General features: G+C 41.7%; 1 protein-coding gene across 5 annotated transcripts in view; it reads right to left on the minus strand.

Moving 5' to 3' along the window:
• The window catches only part of LOC127624947 (gastrula zinc finger protein XlCGF57.1-like), a 213,961-nt gene that overhangs the window by 152,948 nt on the left and 36,468 nt on the right, over positions 1-24,545 (minus strand). The gene's annotated exons all lie outside the window — the stretch shown is intronic.

The raw sequence follows: 24,545 nt of genomic DNA on the forward strand, positions 1-24,545 counted from the left end.
TTTCCGCCTCCTGCTGGACTGGAGTGAATAAAATACCCACATCTGATTAATCGGTCCTGCTGTCGATCTTTAAAATACTTTAAACTGTTTTACAACATTATACAGGAAAAGGTATTTGTAATGTATTCCGTTAGATTACTCAAGGTCAGTAATGTATTCTAAATACTTTGGATTACTTCTTCAGCAAAGGTATTTTTTCAATTGTTTTGACTATAAAAACTCTGCCAGTACAGTAACACAAAATACACAAAGAAGATCCTGCTCTTGTGACTTCCTTTGAACCGTTACAGTAACACACTACATTTATTCTGTTACATTTACTGGAAGAAAAAAATACTTTGAGTAAGTTTAAAAGAGGGTACTTTTAATAGTACTCAAGTCAATTTCTAATGAATTTGTTTTACTTTGTTACAATGGGCAGAAATCCTGTCATTACAATAATCAAATCAAATCACTTTATTGTCACACTACTGTCACTGTGTACACAAGTGCAACAGTTGGTGAAAGTCTTGTGTGCAGTTCGAATAACATAGCAGTACCATTTACAATAAACAACATTTACACAACACAATTTACATAACAAATGTACACATACTTACACAATACAATATACAATGTACAGTAAACAATACACACAATTAGGGCACCAAAGGAGGGAGGTGTTGTTTACACTATTGCACCAGTTGATGAAATGGAAAAGGTACGGTGTGTTCACCGTTCACTTTTGAAGACCCGGTCTGGAGAGAATCGCCGATTGGTGAGCAGCCTATTGGTCCAGTTAGTGGACAAAGGGTTTCCCTGCTAGATGAGGAGGTGGATGATGCTGATTTGATGGTGTTTGTGCCTGAGACCCTGCAACCTGCACAAGAGATTGCACCTGAGAGTTTGGGACGTTTAGGGTCATCCGAGTTCCCAAAAGAGTTATGGTTAGGTGGTACAGGTCCTGTTGCTGTAACATCAGGGGAGCCAATTAATGGAGAGGTGAATCCTCTAGTTGTTGAACAGGAGGTATCCTTGAGCTCACCTTCGGTTTTCATTGGTGAAGGGCCAGTTGCACTACGCAGGACTGGGCGTACTACAGCAGGGCAGCACTCTAATATGTATCATCTTCCACGCACGGTGAGTGGGTTGGAAAGGGAGGTTGAGGGTCCCTCTGGCCCAGTGTCTAGTGCCATCTCAGTTTGGTTTAGGACCTGGGATTAACCATCTACTGTCTAGGTTGCAAGGGTTCCTTTTTTTGATCGTCGGGAAGCCAACACAGAAAAGGGGGGTAGATTGTAGTGGGGAAGTCCGCTATCTTCCCTAATAAACATATTTGGGTCGTAAGTCGATTAGCTGTCACCCTTGTGATATAAAAAGGCAAGGATTCGTCTCTCGGATGTGTGTCATTGTCAACGTCACAATTACGTCACCAGCGCAGCATTGCTGCTTCTTCCGGCATCAGATGTGGACATTTAGAAAGGTATGAGCAGTTGTTTTCCCCATTTTATTGGTATCTAATTTGGTAACTGAATGTCCGCTGTTTGTATGATAGTAAGCGTTGGTTGCTTGACTACCATTCCCAGTAATATGAGTCGCAGCCGTGGGAATTTACGTGCGGGTCTTTCAGTTCTTTTCATGGCTATCGCTGCTGTGCATGCCTCAAGTACGTCTGTGTTGTCATCATCGGTATGTATATAGGGGTGCTTGCTAATTTTGGGACGAAGGGCTGAAGGTAGCAGTCGTAATATTGTGTTTTTGTTTTAGGTGCGCTTCCTGGTATAACGGCATCGTCCATGCAAACTAGTCCATTGTTAAGGCTGTATTGTGCATGCCTTTGAACACATCTGCAGCGTATCGTCATCGTTGCGCTTCCTGGTACACCGGGAGCGTTTGTGTAAACGACTAGTCTGGGCATATTTTACATTCTGCATTGGAATAACACTGCTCTTCTGTTTTTGTTTATTGTAATATTGTCTGTCTTGTGGTTTAATTTATGGATTTGTTTGGTATTCTCGGTTGGCTTGAGTTGTGTGTGTGTGTGTGTGTGTGTGTTATTTTGAATAGTGTCCTACGTGTTAGCTTGGGGATGCTCTGGCTAATGCTGTTTATGTGGTGATGTAATGCCAGAGCAACATGGTGGCATGTGATTTTTATTGTAATGTGTTTGTTTTCTTTATTTCAAGTGTCCTTGTGATCTGAGCTTTATGTAACCTCTTATGAGGAGTGGTGACACTGTTTCCATGTAGTAATTTTGTAGGTAATTTCTAGTTTAATTTGTTTCTTTTGTTTTTGATACATTTAATTGAGTTTAGCCAAGTTGTGCCAATGTTTTGTAGTATTAAAGGGGTCATGACATGGTTTTTTTATTGTATTATTATGTTCCCTTAGGTGCAATTATAGTATTAATATATTTTTTTAAGAAAAACTTTTAAAATCTAGTGATTTATGACCTTTTCCCACCCTGTTTCTCATCCTCTGATTCAAACAGTCTGTTTTGGGGGCGTTTTCCATTTAAGACTTCAGTGTTAACGCCCACTGTTATGATTGGCTAACGTCAGTGCCTATGTATCAATTATTGACGCTCCAGCCAGAACAATATGCAAGTAAACTAAGTAAAAACACTGTGATTATTCATAATGAATGAAATTGCGCTTTAAAAAGTAGTTTAAAGTTTAAAATAGATTACTTACAGTTTGTGCCGTCGTTGTTCCCAGAATAGTCGGCACGGACTTATCTTTGAGCAACAGTTTTCTGGCAAAGCCAGCATCATATTGAGATTTGTTCTCAAAACAGTCATCCTTAAAATGTACAGAACAAACGCTTAAGTTAACACTGCCGTGACTGGGTCGATCCGCAAAAAATAAACTGCATCCATTTTTCCCTGACGTCTGGATCTTTCGGCAGCTTATTCAGAGGTTTTGTTTGACCACAGCCAGGAACAGCACATCTGTGTGGCATCGTAATTTTCCTGTGCACAAGTAGTCTCTGTCAGAGCTCGCTGTCCATCGACTGAACACTTGTGAGGCGACGGCGATACTGAAATGAGCGTGAGTTGTCTTTGCGCTTATAGCGTAGTTATGTTGTGCTGGAGGCGGTCATATGCAAACGCTGTTACGTCACTTCTAACCGACACGTCACTTCTAACCATGAATCCAGAACGAGCTGTATTTTGAGCTTGATTAAATAAATGATTCGTTTAGAATGGGGAGGACGTCTTAAAATATTAAACTTGCAGGACGTTTTAATGATACAAAGACCTCTTATATACCAAAAGATCAAGGCAAATTTGGTTTCTCATGTCATGACCCCTTTAAACTTTGAACACTAATGTGTTAATTTTATGTGTTCACAGGACTTGGGTGCCAAAGGCAGGAAGGCCGGCTTTATTCTTTCACAGTGGGGCTGGTGACTGTGTGCAGTGCTCGTCACTGAAATCCTGATTTTGGGTGTGAGTGTGCACTTGTGAATGCTGTGATTCTCTATTTTAGGTGTGATATAATCTCTGGTAGCCTGCCCCTGCCGTAAAGCCCCAGGTCCTTTGATTGTTGTAGGTTCATAATTCTTTTATAAACTCCAGTGGCACCTTGGCTAAGGCCTCTTTCATTTTAAAGTTTTGTCTTAAATTTTGTTAATAAAGATGAATATTTTTGTAATGTTATTCATGTCTCCGACCTTTCATTGAGTAAGAATAGATTTGGTCCTTTAGTTCCCTGGGTGAAATTCCCAGGGTGGCGTAGTCTTTGTCGTAAATGTGTGCCGTACTATAGTTACACTGTCCTTGTAGCGGCCTAAGGTCTATTGCCACATTGGGAACAGTGTGCACTGCTTTAAACACTTGTTTTTCAAATCTGATCTTTAGAACTCACTGTCAAATCAACTCTGTATATTCAGACTGTGTAGACAATATCCACTATAAATTCATGAAATGTGCAGTAAGCAAAACATACAATTTATGAACATTGAGAACATAGACAGAGAATACACACATGTTCCACAGGAAACAAATCAACATAAATAAAGTCATATACATGAGCTGTTAACTGTGGGTCATCATCATATTTCTATCAGTTCAGGTTAGAGAAATGGGATAACAATAAGTGACACTTCAATTAAGGCTCTCATTAATTAGTGGTGATCTGGATGAGTTAACGAGGCATCCAGGTGATGCAAATATTTCTCTGTTGGGCTATAAAAGTCCTGGTTTGACTGAAACTTCAGTATAGCTGGATTGGTTTTCATAGTAGTTCATCTTGTGGTCAAACATGAGTGCTGTTAAAATTGCCATTGTTCTGGCTCTTTGTCATCAGTTGCTGTGGAATGGTGAGTTTATTTTTGTGTCTGAAGCAGTACCAGATCTCATTGTGTTCTACTAAACATGTGAAGAGCTGTTCTGCATTTAAATCACAAATGTGTACAAGACATCGGAGTCTTTTGACTTCCAAGAGGAAGTGTATTGCAGATGAGCAAACCATGTAAACCCAAACCTCTCCAGATGTAAACATGCACATCAAATGGACATCTGGGTGATTTAATGTGTGCTATCAGGGAGTAATATTGAAACTGATTCTGTTATGCCACATTTGTGTTTACAAGCTTCTGTGTTTTCAGCTCTTGGTTCTTCAGTTGAACATGGTTCTTCTATTGACTCATCCTGGAGTGCTGCTAGGCGAGTTGTCCGAGAAGATAAAGGTGTGTATTTGTTCCTTCCATCTGACATGCTGGGTTTAATTTTCCCCTACAGTCAGTATCTCACAGGTTAGAGATTGCACTGCTTTCTGTGTTTCAATAAGTCCTGGTTTGAAGAAACTTCTTATTGTGATTTTTAAATTAAGCTCCTGATTCATCTGCCAATGGTACCTGGACCCATGGCAATGCCACCTTGGTCCATGATGCTCCTGAGGGCAACGCTACCTTGACCCAGTATGCTTCTGAAAACAATGCCACCTTGGTCCATGATGCTCCTGATGGCAACGCTACCTTGACCCAGCATGCTTCTGAAAACAATGCCACCTTGGTCCATGATGTTCCTGAGGGCAACACTACCTTGAACCAGTATGCTTCTGAAAACAATGCCACCTTGGTCCATGATGCTCCTGAGGGCAACGCTACCTTGACCCAGTATGCTTCTGAAAACAATGCCACCTTGGTCCATGATGCTCCTGATGGCAACGCTACCTTGAACCAGTATGCTTCTGAAAACAATGCCACCTTGGTTGATGCTCCTAATGGCAGAGCTTGGTGGGCCTGGTAATGGTGACTTAACCCAGACCAATTCTACAGGATCTATCAGTGGGGCATCTTTACCCAGTGTTGTCAGTAGTATGAGGCAGGACACATTCTGCAACTGATCTGTAGATTCTTGATGCGTTTAATAAACCATGATTTGCTCCAAGCTTGTGTTCCTCTTGCTTCTGGTAAATGAAACTTGTTGCGCAGCAGTTTGTGGTGGGTATTCAACTTTATAATCTGTCCCTTTTAAAACTGACCCCCCCCCCCCTTTTTGGGTTTTATATTGTGGCATTTAACCACTATCCAAACCCATTGTACTGCTTCAATGACTAGTGACTGTTCAAACATCTCCATTGAACACCATAATCAAATCACTTTGTCACACTACCATGTACTCCAGTGCAACAGTAGGTGAAAGTCTTGTTCAGTTCTGAATAACTCAGCAGTACCATTTACAATAAACACAATTTACATAAATGTACACATACTTGCACAACACCATGAACAGTAAACAATACACACAATAAAAAATATGGGTGAGGGTATGTAATGTATACAGTAGTTGAATTGGGGAGAATATATTTGACCGTCCAGTGTGAGATTATAGATAAAGTGCAGTGCTGATTATTGATCCTGATAGATCAAGTGTTCAAAAGTCTGATTGCTTGGGGGAAGAAGCTGTCATGGAGTCAGCTGGTGCGGGTCCTGATGTGATACCGCCTGCCTGATGGAAGCAGTGAGAACAGACCATGACTCCGGTGGCTCTGATGATCCTCTGAGCTTTTTTTTCACACACCGCCTGTTATAGATGTCCTGGAGGGAGGGAAGCTCCCCTCCGATGATGTTTCTGGCAGTTCGCACCACCCTTTCCAGGGCTTTGCAGTTGTGGGCGGTGCTATTGCCGTACCAGGCAGTGATGCAGCAAGTCAGGATGCTCTCTACAGTGCTGGTGTAGAACCGTGTGAGGATGTGGTGGTTCATTCCAAACTTCCTCAGCCGTCTCAGGAAGAAGAGGCGCTGGTGAGCCTTCTTCACAACGGCCTCAGTGTGGACGGACCATGTGAGTTCCTCAGTAATGTGGACACCGAGGAACTTGAAACTGCTGACTCTCTACACAGGTGCTCCATTAATGGTGATGGGGCTGTGTTCTCCGTCTTTCTTCCTGAAGTCCACTACAAGCTCCTTAGTCTTACTGACGTTGAGGGAGAGGTTGTGCTCCTGACACCAGGCTGTCAGAGTGTTCACCTGTTTCATCGTTGTCAGTGATCAGACCTACCACCGTCGTATCATCAGCAAACTTAATGATGGCATTGGAGCTATGTGTTGCCACACAGTCATGTGTGTATAGGGAATACAGCAGTGGGCTGAGAACACAGCCCTGTGGGGCTCCAGTGTTGAGGGTCAGTGATGAGATGTTGCTGCCCATTCTAACCACCTGACGTCTGCCTGACAGGAAATCCAGGATCCAGCTGCACAGCAAGCTGTTTAAGCCCAGAACCCGGAGTTTCTCATCAAGCTTGGAGGGCACTATGGTGTTGAATGCTGAGCTGTAGTCTACAAACAGCATTCTCACATATGTGTTCATTTTCTCCAGATGGGAGAGAGCAGTGTGTATTGTAGATGCAATGGCATCATCAGTGGAGCGGTTGTTGCGGTAGGCAAACTGCAATGGGTCCAAAGAGGGGGGCAGAACAGAGCAGATGTAATCTCTGATTAACCTCTCAAAGCATTTGCTGATGATGGGGGTCAGAGCAAAAGGACACCAGTCATTTAACAAGTGATTTTGGCTTGCTTCGTTACAGACACAATGGTTGATGTTTTAAAGCATGTGGGGACTACAGACAGGGAGAGGGACAGGTTGAAAATGTCCATAAAAACACCAGGCAGTTGATTCTGATGATGTGGTCCGGAATGCCGTCTGGACCCACGGCTTTACGGATGTTCTCCCATCGGAAGGATCGGGTTACATCCGCAACAGAGACAGAGAGTGAACCAACCTCTGTAGCGTCAGCCGCGAACACTCTCTCCACGAGGGCGGTGTTATTGTCCTCAAAACGAGCATAAAATGTATTAAGCTCATCCGGGAGAGAGGCAGGAGTTTTTATTCCGTTTATAGTCTGTGATGATGTTAATTCCCTGCCACAAACTTCTAGAGTCTAGGGTTTAATTTGAATGAATGCATAATTTGAGAGACACCAAGACAAGCGGGGGCTTAAGCGAGTAAAGACACTGAAAGAGTTTGAATCCAGGGTGTGCTGAGTGACTCCAGCCAGGTCTCCTAAGCAACCAAATTTGCGAGCATCTTCATCATCGCTGTTGCAGCCCAGACAACCAGGGAAGCCCTTTGTTGTTTTTGCAGCATCAACACTTTTATTAACCTCATATGCTCTCTCTCAATATACAATACATCCCACGGTGCCAGAGGAACTCACAGACATTTCCGGTAGTCTGGAGCGCTATCTGGAGTGTGTAGGATCAGACAGCGGGTTTTTAAACAACCAGAAGAGTCTTGCTCTTGCTGTGCAGCTCTGAGGTGCTTGTTAATCTCTTATTCTCTGGCCCTCCAGCGGTACTTCCAGTGTTTTTAAAGTTAATAAAGTCATACTATATTTCATTCTACATCATTGTTATTGTAGGCCGCAATTGTTTTCCAAAGTTTCAGACCGCATCAGAGTAATTCAGAGTATTATATCAATATAAATCAATAAAAAATCAAATATATAACATGTCATTCCTCATACATATCTTCATTGGAGGAATCAGATTCCTCCCAGTTTGGTCTTTGTTGCATTGGACTATTCACATTGATCAGTGTCATCTACTTAGTTATTGCTTTGATAAAAACTATAATTTCATCAACGGTGACACACAATACAATATTATTCCCCTCACAAAAATGGCTATTTCAATCATTATACCAATTTTAGTCAACCCTATTTCTTAATCAATTCCATTTATATTGTTACAAACAGACAAGACAAGCAATCTTAATCTTTAGTCACCACCACGTTTCTTTTCTTTTCTTCATTACTTTTCAAATGTACATGAGTTCAATTAAAGCATAAGTAATAAATCATCTTCCATTCTAAATGAATTATCATACAAACATTCCCATGTTTGTTTAATACTTCTATAATAAGTCAGGCACTCCTTTGTCTGCAACGGTTCTCAAAACTCTACCCCCAAAATCAATCTATATATAATCCTCTAATGATCCCCTGATAACACAGTGACAGAATACTTGGTATTTAATACTGTGATAAGTTATTTTAGTAAAGCTAAGAGCATTCATCCACTTCCTTAAACCCCTTTCAAACCTTCTTATTCATGTTTCTAGTGTGGTGAGGCCCTTGCCACTGGTCTTGATACCGCTCAGTCCTCAATCCGTAATAAATTGGCATCAGTAAAAATTATTTCAGTACATCATTATTAAAAATTCATCAATCTATTAAAATTGTCCAAATTAAAAGTAAATCATGCTAAAATTGAACTCATTTATAGATAATTAATTTCCATTCAGATTTTATTTCTGCTACTTTAGCAAATGTTACACAAAACTATGTATCATGGTGGGGACTAACATCAGAACAAAGCCCTGTCAAGCTTCTAGGGAGCTTCATTTCAAAACATCACCGTAATTCAATAATAGTCTCTAGATAGTTTATGAACCTACATTTATTCTTTCAGATGAATTTTCAACTTAATCTCTTTTCTTCAGTATAAACTCTTAACTTTAGATTGCCCTCTGAATATTTACAATCTTTAATCATTGATGAGGAGAGGATATCACTCTAACATTATTGTCAAAGCACATCATTTTACATATACAAATACAATAAAACAAAACAAAACAAAAATAAAATAAAATAAAACAACTTGGAGATGTTCCTTCAAAATCTGCTCTTGTGTTTCTGTTTCAAGCAGACACATCAATCTTAGACACTGTTTCTAATCTCATTACAGCTATTTCTTCTTCTTTCGTTTTAGATTCTCACAATAATATATTTAATTTATTATTCAGTCATTCAAAATAGTGATATTTATAATAATTGATTATATTAACGGCTTTCAAACTTTCCCATCTCACACCATTTAAAAACAAAAAAACTATTCTCAACATACTTTCTTCTGTCCATTCTAACAACATACAAATAACCTTCTAATCTTTAATAAAACACAAGATTTACCTTTTTTTTTACGACATTCTCTATATAATCAATACAACTTATTTTTAGCCTTCTGTTCATGCAGAGCTTTACATTTACAACACCTATCTTATTATTAATATGTTATAATCCCTTTAATAATTTATTATTACTACCTTCTCCATTTCTTACACTTTCTCAGGTGAAGGAACTTCCATTCTATCTAATAAAATAATATACATCAAGTAGAAGATATACAGAAAAGTAAAAGTTTAAACAGAATAAAGTCGTAAAGAGGCACAATGGAAATTCAAACAAATCTCTTTTCTTGTGTTTTGAAACAATTGCTCAGTAAAATACACAAAGTTCTTTTAATTTCTCATGATTTTTTATCCAAATGGAGTGGTGGCGGCATAGTGGGTTAAATCACATAACTGTTAATCAGAAGGTCGCTGGTTCGATTCCCACAGTCACCACCATTGTGTCCTTGAGTAAGACACTTAACTCCAGGTTGTTCCGGGGGAATTGTCCCTGTAATAAGTGCACTGTAAGTCAATTTGGATAAAAGCATCTGCCAAATGCAGAAATGTAAATGTTTCTTCATCATTTAACAGTTATCATTATTATACCTCTAAAATGATACTTTCATGTATTAACTATGGCAAATGGAAATAGTAGTAATAGAAATAGACACTCAATCATCTCTTTGTAGCACCCACTAACCTTTTTATTTATTTTAATGAGGGTACTCTCTGACAGACCTCCACTAGCATTCGGAAGCATGTCTCCAATTCATTAACCTTCTCCGTCAGCCTGGTTTCTCCCTCACGCCCCCTAAGCTGGATGATGACTTTGCCGCTGCATCGGAGAGCGTTCCGGCGTCTGATCCGGAAGACTCGACTGGGCTGCCGGCTTCAAGTCGGCATGGCAAGTCTGAGGCTGATGCCCAGATGGCCGACATGCTTGCCCTGGCCGCCGTGAGCTTGTGGCTGGAATGGGACTCTCTGTCCTCTCCACTGCCTTCACGGCAAGATGATTGGTTCCTCGGCTCAGGGCGCTGCTCACAGCACACACACACATCCCCTCTCCGGTTCCTTTCTTCCCAGAAGCTTAAGATGAGCTGACGAGTTCGTGGAGGGCACCTTTTTTTGCCCGCAAATGACCTCCTCGCTCATCCGCTCTCACTACTTTTGTCGGCAGGGCGGTCCACGGCTACACGGATGACCCCAGGTGGATAGAGCAGTTGCTATCCACCTGTGCCCGGAAAACCCCACCACATGGCGGGATTGCCCGGTGCTCCCCCCAAGGCCTGTAGGATGACGTCTTCACTGACAGCCAAAGCCTACAGCGCCACTGGACAGGCCACCTCCGCCCTGCATGCCATGGCCCTCCTGTAAGTTCACCAGGCCAAGGCATTTAAAGAGCTACACTTGGGAATTCCTGACCCCGACGTGTTTTAGGAACTGCGCTCTGCAACTGACCTCGCCCTCGGGCTACGAAGGTCACAGCACGAGCACTCGGGCAGACAATGGTCACCCTCGTGGTCCAGGAACGTCATCTCAGGCTGAACCCGCTTTCTCAATGCCCCCGTCTCCCAGTTCGGCCTATTCGGCGACACCGTGGAGGACTTCACCCAGCAGTTTTCGCCCGTGAAGAAACAGATGGAGGCCATATCTCACATCATGCCTCATCACCACATCAGCGCGACCCCCACTCCGTCTGCTCACCGAGGGCATCCCCCTACAGTTCCCAGACAACAGACATCTCCGCCTAAACCTGAGCCCAGCTCTCAGCCCCAGCGTCAAACGTCCTGCCGGAAGTGCGCGCCCCGTCTCCCAAACTTCTTTCAGGACCCAGAAGGCTCCTAAGCATTCCTGAGAATTTTGATGTAGCAATGGCTGCACTTCAGAAACACTTTGTGCCTAAAGTTAACGTAGTCGCATGCCGACACACGTTTAGACAGCAAGTGCAAAGAGTGGATGAGACTGTTACGCAATACGTTGCTGCTTTAAGAGCGTTAGTATCCCCATGTGCGTTAGGGCAAATAGAGAGTGAAATGCTCCGTGATCAGTTGATCGCAAATGCGTCGTTGACTGCAGTAAAGGACAAATTACTGTTGGAGGACGACCTCACTCTAGAGAAAGCGATTACAATCGCATGTCAAGTGGAAGCTGCTGTTAAAAATTCGTCGTTACTCTGTAATTCCACTGCTACTGCCATGAAGTCGGTACAAGCCATTAGTATGGATACTAAGTATGGCAGAGGGGGAAAGTTACAGCCAATGATAAGATCACCTTTGAATTGAATACTGAAGCATCAGGAGGTCAGAAACATAAGTTACAACTGGTTGTAGATACGGGCACATCAGTTTCCATACTTCCAGAAGATGTGTACATTTACATTTATGCATTTGGCAGACGCTTTTATCCAAAGCGACTTACAGTGCACTTATTACAGGGACAATCCCCCTGGAGCAACCTGGAGTTAAGTGCCTTGCTCAAGGACACAATGGTGGTGGCCATGGGGTTAGAACCTGTGACCTTCTGATTAACAGCCCTGTGCTTTAGCCACTACGCCACCACCACTCCATGGTGTATAAGAAACATTTCTCACAATGCACCCTGAGTAAGCCAAAAATTAAACTTGTCACTTATGCAAAAGAGAACCTACCAGTTATTGGCTGCTTAACAGCATTAGTGGGTGTATCAACAAATGACAATGTAGTTCCAGCTATTTTTTATGTAGTGACAGCAGGATCTCCCTTGCTAGGGTTAGATTTCATAAGACTGCTGAACCTGGATATTGTAAGCGGAAAAGTAAGGTACATAGACAATGAATGTGGAATCTCACCTGCACCTCTTCATATGACTCAGCATTCCACAAGCCCTGTGTACACAGTATCACCTGTATCTGCTACTCACCTTGGATGTGTGAAAGGATTCATCCACAAAGTGCAAGTTAATGCAACAGTGACACCAGTGCGTCAAAAATTGAGACGCTTACCTCTCAGCATCCGTAAGGAGGTGTCCACTGAGCTTAATCGTCTCCTTACAGCGGGCATAACTGAACCAGTTGATGCTTCAGAATGGGTTAGTCCGTTGGTGGTGGTACTTAAGCGTAATGGACACATTAGACTTTGTGTAGATCTCCGTGAACCCAATAAGAGTGTGATTATGGATTGCTACCCATTACCTCACATGGATGATTTGTTTACAGAACTTGCAGCTGCTTCACATTACAGTCAAATTGATCTGAGCTCTGCTTACCACCAGCTGCCTCTCCATCCTGACAGTCGTAACCTGACTGCGTTCATAACGCACGAAGGCCTTTTCCGTTTCACTCGGGTTCCGTTTGGACTAGCTTCAGCGCCGTCAGCCTTCCAAAAAATGATGCAAATGGTCCTAAAGGGGCTGGAAGGGGTAAAGAATTACTTGGATGACATTATAGTGTATGGTAATTCTAATGTGGCCCATGATGAGCACCTCCAAGATGTTCGTCAAAGGCTAGACGAGGTTGGCTTGCAGATTAACTTTGATAAAAGCTCCTTCAACCAAGCAAGCATTCCATTTCTGGGTCATGTAATTTCTAAAGAAGGATTACATCCCAGCCCAGACCACCTTACTGCCATTTCAGAAGCACTTCGACCTACAGATATGGTAGCTTTACGTTCGTTCCTAGGGCTCACTTCATGGTTCAACAAATTTCTCCCAGGCTATGCTACTGTGGTTGAGCCGCTGAGGCAAATGCTCAGAGCTGATGCAAAAACGCCACTACAGTGGAGTAAAGAGACAGTTGATAGCTTTAATACGCTTAAGAGAATGCTGCTGGACAGCCCTGTTCTTTCTATTTATGATCCTTCCCTTCCCACATTCATTACTACAGATGCCTCAGATTACGGCCTTGGTGCTGTTCTGACACAGCTACATCCTGATGGTGTCGAACATGTGGTAGCCTTTGCATCCAGGACGCTATCACCGTCTGAGAGGAAATACTCTACTGTGGAGAAGGAGGTGCTTGCGTGTGTTTGGGCGGTAGAAAAGTGGAGAACGTATGTGTGGGGACATCGTTTCACTCTAAGAACTGATCATCAGGCCCTTACTACTCTTCTCTCCACAAAGGGCATGAATAGAGCAGGCATGAAGGTAGCTCATTGGTCTGCTAGGCTCCTGTGCTTCCAGTATGATGTACAGTACCGTCCAGGTAGTAAAAATTGTGTGGCGGATTGTCTCTCCCATATACCATTGAGCCACACAGACACCACTGTATCCATTGAGCAGGATTTGATTTCTGAAATCGCAGAAATTCAGCCCTTCCTGACTGCGTTGCCGCTAGTGGACCTTAAAGCTGAATGCGAGGACTGTCCAGAGCTGTCTCAGTTACGTCAGACAATTCAGACAGGTTGGCCCAAACTGCAAAAGTCTGTATCCAGTGACTTACATCCATACTTCCCGATTAGACATGAGCTGGCTGTTGAATCTCAGTTGATTTTCAGAGAGAATCGGTTGATTGTTCCTATTGCACTGCGGGAACGCCTCATCCACCTGGCACATGAGGGACATCAAGGGCTGGTGCGAACCAAACAGCGTCTGAGAGAGCTGTATTGGTGGCCGCGAATGGACGATCTTGTTCACACAATCCTATCCGCATGTGTGACATGCCAGGCCAGTGATAAATCAGCCAAAACATTTACAGCTCCAATGCAGCCATTGGAGTTCCCAAATGGCCCATTTCAACATGTTGCTATTGATATAGTAGGACCGTTCGAAAAGGGAGCTACTGACTGTAAGTTTGCAATAACATTGATTGACTATTTTAGCAAATGGCCAGAAGTTGGTTTTGCTTCATCAGTAACAACAGAGACTGTTCTGAAATTTCTGACCACTATCTTTGCTCGAGAAGGAAACCCCTGCACCATTACGACAGACAATGGGCCGCAGTTCACTTTGTCTGAATTTGCTGATTTTGTGAAAACACAAGGAATAAAGCACATGAAGACCAGTGTTTATCACCCTCAGGCTAATGGGGCCATTGAACGTTTCAACAGGGTGCTTAAAGAGTGTCTTCAAGCAGCTGAAGTGGCTCGTAAGCCCTGGAAATCTGCAGTCCTGACCATGCTGAAGAGCTATCGAGCGACACCCCATGCTACAACAGGTGAGACCCCTTTTCTGCTCTTGAGAGGCCGACCTATGAGGACGAAGCTGAATGTTCTTCTGCCTGAGGATAGCCCTGATCAATTTACTCAGGTCAGAGCTCGTGTGACACAAAGACAGAACAAAAGTAAACAATACACCGATCGTAAAAGAGGATCTCAATTTCTTAAAATTGCGGTTGGATATAAGGTGAGAGTGAGAAAGCCTTTTCACGTGAAAAAAGGAGAAGCCCGGTTCACTGATCCGTTGTCAGTACAACAACAAATAGGACCGAGTACTTTCCTCTTAAGTGATGGGAAAAGATGGAATTCAGCATGTCTTTCATTATGCCCAGAAAGAGAGGAAACCTCTGCACAGGATGAAATACCTGAAAGAGGCAGTACTATCGAGAACACTGCTGTGGGTTTGAATAGGGATTTAAGACAGAGACGACCACCTTTGTGGACCCAAGACTATGTGTTGAAGTAATGTGTCTGAAGAGAAAGGAAGTAGTCAGACCAAGAGGATATGTAAAGGGTGTAGGCGGATCACTGCCCTATCTAAAAAAAACATTGAATGTATATTGAATCCTGAAATGTTTGATTAATGTTATTCTGTTATGTTAAAAGGATAAAAGAGTACTAGAAGCTTTCATTATGCTCCTTTGAAATGCCTATTCGAAACTGACTGTTGTTTGAATGCATAAGAGGTCATGTGAATATGCTTCTTTGAGATAAGTTGTTATTTGAGTAAATAAGATTTGAATAAGGTAACGATCTTAAGAGTAGAAATTATGTTTGAGTAACTGGGGAGATGTTGTGTTGAGAAGCATACAATACTTGATGTTCAATTCATAGTAATTGCTAACTATAACACATTAATGTGGAACTGCACCACTAGGGACTCTAGTGAGAAATTGTGTTAAAAATAATGTGAAGAAGAGAAATAAAGTTGATGTGTACACCGCATGGAGTGTGTTCTGTGAAAGGGTAAAAACACCACAAAGGCAAGTTTATTTATATAGCACATTTCATACACAATGGTAATTCAAAGTGCTTTACATAGAAGAGATTAAAATAAGAATAAAAAAAAAAAAATAAGAATAAAAAAATAAGTTTAGAATATAGAATAAAATACAGTACAAACAGTTGGACACAGTGGCACAGTGCTCATTCAGTAAATGCACAGCTAAACATAAGTGTTTTGAGTCTGGATTTGAATGTGACTACTGTAGGAGCACATCTGATCTCTTCTGGAAGCTGGTTCCAGCTGCGGCTGGCATAATAGCTAAAAGCAGACTCTCCTTGCTTAGAGTGAACCCTCGGTATTTCTAGCTGATGTGATCCTAATGATCTGAGTGATCTGTTGGGTTTATATTCAGTGAGCATATCTGCAATATATTGAGGTCCTAGCCCATTGAGTGATTTATATACCAGTAATAATACTTTAAAATCAATCCTAAATGTAACTGGGAGCCAGTGTAAAGACCTGAGGACTGGTGTGATATGTTCATATTTTCTGGTTCTGCTCAGAATTCTGGCAGCAGCGTTCTGTATGAGCTGCAACTGTCTTATGGACTTTTTGGGAAGGCCAGTTAGGAGTCCATTACAATAATCCACCCTGCTGGTGATGAAAGCATGCACAAGTTTCTCTAGGTCTTGACTGGAAACAAAGCATCTAATTCTTGCAATATGTTTCAGATGATAGTATGCTGATTTAGTTATTGCTTTGACATGACTACTGAAACTGAGGTCTGACTCTAGAGACACACCAAGATTCCTGACTTGATTTTTAGTTGTTTGACCCCTAGCGTCAAGGTATGCATTCACCTTGAGAACGTCATCTTTGTTTCCAAACACAATGACTTCAGTTTTGTCTTTGTTTAACTGAAGAAAGTTTTGGCACATCCAACTGTTTAATTCATCAATGCATTGGCACAGGGAGTCAATGGGGCTGTAATCGTTAGGTGATAGGGCTAAGTAGATCTGTGTGTCGTCTGCATAGCTGTGGTAAGCAATTTGGTTCTTTCTCATTATTTGGCTCATTGGGAGCATATACAGGTTGAACAGGAGTGGCGCAAGAATTGAGCCTTGAGGGACTCCGCATGTCATGGACGTCCACTCAGACTTATGGTCTCCTATACTCACATAATAACCTCTCCTTCTAAGTATGACCTGAACCATTTTAGGACCATCCCAGAAAGCCCCACCCAGTTTTCCAGCCTGTCAAGAAGTATGTTGTGATCGACAGTGTCAAATGCAGCACTGAGGTCGAGTAGTACCAGTACTGATAATTTGCCTGTATCAGTATTTAAGCGAATATCGTTTATTATCTTTATAAGCGCTGTCTCTGTGCTGTGATGCGATCGGAAACCAGATTGAAAATTGTCAAAGTATCCATTTGAGTTCAAGAATTTGTTCAGCTGATTGAAGACAACTTTTTCAATGATCTTGCCTATGAAAGGAAGATTTGAGATCGGTCTGTAGTTGCTTAATATGGTCTTATCCAGACTGCTCTTTTTCAAGAGGGGCTTGACAACTGCAGTTTTCAGGGAGTTTGGAAGTTGCTGTTTATAATATTCGAGAAGAAAGTCTGTCTAGCTTTGCCTAGTTCCATATTAAAAGCATGGATGCTGTCTTTGTAGATGTTATAATGCACTACAAGTTTTGTCTTCCTCCACATGCGCTCTGCTTTTCTGCATTGTCTTTTCATATTCTGCACTGCTGTTGAGTTTCTCCAAGGTGCTTTTTGTCTGCCACTCTTCTTCCTGACTTTCACAGGAGCAATATCATCAATTACACTTTTAACTTTTGAGTTAAAAGAATCAAGGAGAAAATCAACAGAGTCAGCAGATATACTTGGTGTTAAAGATATAGCCTTCATAAATAGTACACTAGTGTTCTCATTTAAGCATCTCTTCTTGACAGACACAGATCTAGCTTCAATGGCAGGAGAGATCAATATATCAAAGAAAACACAGAAATGATCAGACAGTGCTACATCCTTAATAACAATGGATGAAATGTTTAGACCCTTACTGATAAGTAAATCTAGAGTGTGTCCATGATTGTGTGTGGGTCCATGTACATGCTGAGTCAGATCAAAAGTTTTTAAAACAGTTATGATTTCTTTTGTCATATTGGTTTCTGCATTATCTATGTGAATGTTAAAGTCTCCAGCAATGGCAAAACAGTCAAACTCTGAGGTAATTGTTGATAACAGTTCTGTAAAGTCCTCAGCAAAGGCTGGAGAGTATTTTGGAGGCCTGTAAATAATGATAAATAAAATGTGTGGAGCACCTTTTAACACACTACACAGATATTCGAAAGACGGGTAATTCCCAAATGATATTTGCTTACATTGATAGACATCTTTAAAGAGAGCAGCTAAACCCCCACCTCGTCTACCTTCTCTGCAGACACTCAAATAAGTAAAGTTAGGAGGGGATGTTTCATTAAGGACTGTTGCACTACAGCTGTCTTCTAGCCAAGTTTCATTTAGAAACATAAAATCCAGGTTGTATGTGCTTATTAAGTCGTTGACTAGAAGTGATTTATTTTTAAGTGAGCGGATGTTTAAAAGTGCTAACTTAACAGTTTTTGTCCCCATTGCAATCTTAGTTTGGCGTGTAATAGGCACCAGATTAGATGGGTTTGCTGTACGGCTTTTGAAGGCCTTAGACTTTCTATGATGTAATCGAACAGCAATAGAGAAAGATACAGGCACACTGGGTTCCCGCTTGTTTTGTAAACATTTGAGAAAGTTACTGTTATCATAGCGGGGACCCAACACATATCACTGAGAGCTGGTATCAGTTGTTTTTGGTTCACCTCGAGCAGATGGAGGAGGGTGTGAGCCCTGGCGTTGTGGCAGAGGTTGAAGAGCTCTCACAGGAGGAGGGCGAGGGCGAGCTGGGCCCGCAGGTGGTTGAGGGGCCTGCCGTTTTTTGCTTGATATTTGGGGGCTTGCAGCAAAAGAGTGGGATAGTTTGGTTCCAGCATACACTAGCTCTTCCATTTTCTCTGAGAAGCACAGATGTGGAGATGCTGGAAAGAGGGATAATGTGTCTGGTGAGAGGGGCTGTTGCTCTGGTGTTATCGGAGGCTGTAATATGCTGTCCTGGTTTCCATGGGTGTTTTCAAGAATAGCCATCTACAGAGCAGAGGACTGGGCAACAGCCAATAATTTTGTGAGATTCTACAATCTCAGGGTTGAGTCGGTCTCATCCCGTGTTCTTGCACGTAGAACTCGGTAATACGGAACAGCAGACCGGGTGTTCCGCTTGCACCTAGCGCCCTTCACCAAAGTGATCCAGTTCGCTCTTTCTCCCAGGTTAGCGACTAAGCTCAAGCTCCCTGGATGTTCTTGCTCGCTAGCCGTTGGTTCACAAATTCAGCAGAGGAATTTCCGACAAGACCCACTACGAGTTCTAATGACTCTGTACTAGGAGAGGTGCTCCACAGGGGTCAGTTTTCATGGTAAAACAATTGTTCCCACCTCAATGGGTGCGGGAAACTAAAAAGTTTTATGACGAAATTTCTATGGGGCAATTATAAATTTAATTGGGGAAGGGAACGTGCAGTCTGATGCAGCCTGCTACTCTAGCACGCAACTGCCTGCTCGCACCTGCATTAGCATCTAAGGTAACATGGTTCGGCATCATGGCGTTACTGGATAAGGACCTCTTGTGGGTGGCTGTGGCTCAGTTGGTAGAGCGGGTTGGCCACTAATCGCAGGGTTGGTGGTTTGAATCCTGGCCCACATGTCCCAATGGCAGGCTAGCACCTTGCATGGCAGCTCTGCTGCCATTGGTGTATGAATGTGTGTGTGAATGGGTGAATGAGTCAACAGTGTAAAGCTTTGAATACCGATAAGGTTAAAAAGGTGCCATATAAGTGCAGACCATTTACCATTTAGTGTCACTTCACTCAACACAACGTCAAAGTGAGTGACTGAAGGGGAATGTCTAGGTTACTGTTGTATCCTCTGTTCCTTGATGGAGGGAACGAGACGTTGTGTCCCTCTTGCCACAACGCTGTACCAAGCCAAAGTAATGGCTGAAACCTTATCCTCGGCTCCTCAGTGAATGAACAGATGTAAGCCCTCCTTCTTTTATCCGGGGGAGGGGCATGGGGTGGTGTGGCGTAATGGATAAGACACATTTCTTTGGTGTGAGAGACCCGGGTTTGAATCCATTGTGAGACACCAATGTGTTCCTGAGCAAGACACTTAACCCCTAGTTGCTCCAGAGGCGTGCGACCTCTGACATATATAGCAATTGTAAGTCGCTTTGGATAAAAGCGTCAGCTAAATGAATAAATGTAAATGTAATGTAAATGCATGCAAATTCTGTCCGCCAATTTCTCATTGGCCTTTTCTCAAGTTCAGAGGTAAACAAGGCTTTCAAGAAAGACCCCTAGTGTCGCTTCACTTGACACAACGTCTCATTCCCTCCATCAGGGAATGGACATTACAACAGTAACCTAGACGTTATGACACATGGTCTTTGTTGCTGATGCCAAAAAATGAATGCATGCGTTCAAGACTAGATTATTGTAATGCATTACTGGGAGGATGTCCAGCAAGTTCAATAAATTAATTTCAATTGATTCAAAAAAACAGCAGCCAGAGTGCTGACTACAACCAAGAAATATGATCATATTAGACCTATTTTATCATTGTTACATTGTCTACCTGTTAAATTTCATATTCATTCTATAATTCTGTGAATTACATAAAAAGCTTTGAATGGTCTAGCTCCATGGTACTTAAATTACCTTCTACCACACTATCTTCCATCACGCTTGTTATATAAATCCACAAAAGGAGATATATTTCATACTTGGCTCCTAAAGTATTAAATAGTCTCCCTGACACTGTTCGAGATGCAGATGCAATCACTCAGTTTAAGTCTAGACTAAAGACTCATCTATTTAGCCAGACATACACCTAAATTATCCTTCAATTCATAATTCTTTTTGAACTGTTGCCTTCTGGCTGGCGCTACAGAGCACTGAGCACCAGAACTGTGAAGCACAGGAACGTACTGTCATAACCTCCATCTAACCCTGATGGAGGGAACGAGACATTGTGTCGATGTAGTGACACAAGGGGTCGCTCTTGGGAGCCCAAAACACCTCTGATGTTTGAGAAATTGAATTGGCGAATTTGCACTCCCTCTGCAACTGGATCCTGGACTTCCTGACTGGGAGTCCTCAGTCAGTCCGGATCGGTAACAGTATCTCCACCACCACCACCACACTGAGCACTGGGGCCCCCAGGGCTGTGTGCTCAGTCCACTGCTGTTCACTCTGCTGACTCATGACTGGGCAGCAATGCACAGCTCGAATCACATCGTCAAGTGCGATGACATGACCGTGGTGGGTCTCATCAGCAAGAATGACAAGTCAGCCTTCAGAGAGGGGGTGCAGCGGCTAATGGACAGGTGTAGAGCCAAAAACCTGTCTTTGAATGTGGACAAATTAAAAGAGATAGTTGTTGACTTCAGGAGAGCACAGAGTGAACACTCTTCGCTGAACATCGACGGCTCCTCTGTGGAGATCGTCAAGAGCACCAAATTTATTTCAGAACCTCACCTGGTCCCTCAACACCAGCTCTATTACCAAGAAAGCCCAGCAGCGTCTCTACTTTCTTCGAAGGCTGAGGAAAGCACATCTCCCATCCTCACTACATTTTATAGAGGGACTATTGAGAGCATCCTGAGCAGCTGCATCACTGCCTGGTTTGGGACTTGCACCGTTTCGGACCGCACAGCCCTGCAGAGGATAGTGAGGACAGCTGAGAAGATCATTGGGGTCTCTCTTCCCTCCATCAAAGACATTTACATAAAACACTGTATCTGCAAAGCAACGAGCATTGTCAGGGGCGCAACTACCCAGTGTTAGAGGGGTATGCAGCAACAATTTTGGCGCCCCCCACCACACCCCACTTATAAATAAATAAGTTTGCCGGACATCATCATGTATGGGCTTCAAATAATAAAGGTTTATTTGAAAGTATATCAGACAGCCACTGTAGGCCTACGGTATATATGTACATATATATATATATATATATATATATATATATATATATATATATATATATATATATTATTAACAATGTTAACAAATAATAAAAAGTTACAAACAGAATAAACAGTAACAAACAGAATAAACAGTTAGAACTAGTCAGTCACCGATTCTCGATGCCCAATCCAAGTAACAATGTTGCTACCAAACATTCAAAAGCGCTCTTTAGTTTCTACTAAATTGTAACATGGCGTGCCTTTTCACTTGCCCATTTATCTAGTATTGCATCGAATGAAATGGTTCGTGCCACACTGTTTTCAATTGAAATGACTGCTAATTGGGTTAAGCGATCATTACTCATGTTGGAACGAAGGTATGTCTTTATCAGCTTTAGCTTTCTGAATGATCTCTCCGCAGAGGCAACTGTCATAGGCATTGTCAGGAAAACTCTCAGGGCTACTGTTACATTTGGAAAATAGGTTGGTCAACATAACTTCAAACCATACTGGACATTTAGTTTTGTGTAGTCTAACTAATATAACTCCTACCTGATTTCATCACTGGTCTCCTCCGACATCATGTCTGTCTCTTTTACCCCTTGCCTGTGTTCTTCTCCACTAAGACATTGTCAAACAAACATTATGTAATAGATTTTCCATATTACTTTTTCCATATCAATAATATTAATAAATTAATCTGTTGGTATCAAGTGGCTCCCTCTACACTTCCACCTAATGTTAGACCTACCTGTTGCCTTCCCCTGTCTTTCCTGATCCACCATCCTCACACCTGAAAGAAATGAACTCACTGTTAAATAAAGCAGCCTAAATTCAATTCTTAAATCAGCCTAGTGATGGCATCATATAAGACAACTATTATGCAGTAAGGTTGTGCTGCTGTTGAAATTACATTAACATTTTGGATTTTAAAAAGTACAAATATGGCACACACACACACACACACACATATATATAGATATGTAATTACAGGGTCACATCTCTCTCTCCTTTAAAGGTCTGTGTGTATATATATATATATATATATATATATATATATATATATATATATATATATAGACACACACACACACACACACACACACACATAGCACAGATTTTTAAAGAGAGAGAGAGAGAGAGAGAGAGAGAGAGATCTGTGACCCTACCACAGGGTTTAACCAAAATCTAAATGTAAATATCAGCAAAATTATTTTGCATTAAGTTAGAAAACACTTGCCAGTCTCTTTACATTAATATTTGCAAGCCTCCAAGTTTGCTAGCAATGCATGATTCCATGGTAAACCAGAGATATTACATTAGTTGTTTTCCAGATTCTTGTTATCGGACATGCTTCCTTATATTTTTCAGTTTTCAGCTCAGCAACCTCGGTTTTGCATATTCTAAGCTAGCTAGCTACATATTCTGGCTGCTACATTCCCAGTCTTAGCAAACGCTAGCTAGTCTGTTAACATGAATATTTGCGAGCTTCCAAGCACTGACGTCACACTTTAAATCCTACCTGTTGCCTTTCACCATCCACTTATTAAGCTGCTGTCGCATCCCTTGACATGCAATCTCCTTTTCCCTCTTTCTTTTTCTGTTTTTAGCCCCGACAGCTTTTTTTGCTTTATCCATCTTTGAGTTTTAACGACAACTCACTCCTGCTGCTCACTCACCGCTAGCGTCATGATATTACCCTTCTGTCAAAATAAATTTTATGATGGAATCTTATGAGGGCCGGCACTTACTCTAGCCTGTTAGTCCTCTAAAATGTATATAACTTTTTTATATTTAACTTATATAACTTTTATATAAATTTTATATACATTTATAAAACGTATATAAATTAGAATTTTTGTTCTTTTTTTTTTTTTACCATCGCTTTGGCGCCCCCATGGTGCGGCGCCCCTATGCGCCGCATATAGCGCATACCCACTTTTTGCGCCACTGAGCATTGTGGATGATCCCACACACCCCTCACACAAACTCTTCACTGTCTGGCAAGAGGTACCGAAGCATTCTATGGCCAGACTGTGTAACAGCTTCTTCCCCCAAACCATCAGACTCCTCAACACTCAGATACTGGTCTGATACACACACAACTGTACACCATCCAACTTTTGCACATGTCCAGATTTGCACTTCAATTCATTGTCTCTTTATTCCTGGCTGCTTCCTCAATAACTGCTATAAAATAGAACACCATTTCATAGTATGTTATGATTACATTTAGTATTTTAGAAAGTGTCATCTTTTTGCACTACTGTGTACTGGTCGGTCTCTCACTGTGCCTATTGCCCTGTTCCTTTTAGTAATTTATTGTACTGTCCCGTACATTTTTGCACATGCACTTTATATAGGTATGTTATTTAGTCTGTGTAGTCTCATGTGGTTCTGTGTTTGTCCTATGTTGTTTTATGTAGTACATGGTCCTGGAGGAACGTTGTCTCTGTGTACTGTACTAACTGTATATGGTTGAACGACAATAAAAAACACTTGACTGTTTTCTTTCCACAGAGTATTTAATTTTTTGGCTGGGGCCTTTTAATGCTTTTTATTTGTGTCAGGAAATGTTTTTCCTATTCTTTCAGGAGGAAACGACACATCACAGTCACATACTCAGGATAGCTGTTTCCGCCATAACAGGACGTCATCTTCTCGTCATCTTTCTCCAGATGTGCTGCTGACCCATGGGTCTAAAACTCATTTTCAGTTTAGTGTCATATGTTTAAAAAACCTTCTTCCGGGACTCCACGGTTCTTTCCTAATTACTTCTTGAATATTCAAGTCAACATTTCCCTTGGTGAAGTTTTTGGGTGATATTTTAAAAAATGGATGACGCTGCCAACTTTGTCTATTGGAAATTTACTTTTAGCCATGACCTTTCTTGTGTGACGAAATAATATCCTCTATTAGCTTTTGAGACATTTTTTACATAGAAATACATTTTTGCTTACAACGCTAAACTTACATTTAAAACTTAAATATGTGCCACTGCAGATGACTTAATTTAGTTTAAACAATTACTTG

This window comes from Xyrauchen texanus, chromosome 31 (genome assembly GCF_025860055.1).
Source record: "Xyrauchen texanus isolate HMW12.3.18 chromosome 31, RBS_HiC_50CHRs, whole genome shotgun sequence".
Taxonomy (NCBI): domain Eukaryota; kingdom Metazoa; phylum Chordata; class Actinopteri; order Cypriniformes; family Catostomidae; genus Xyrauchen; species Xyrauchen texanus.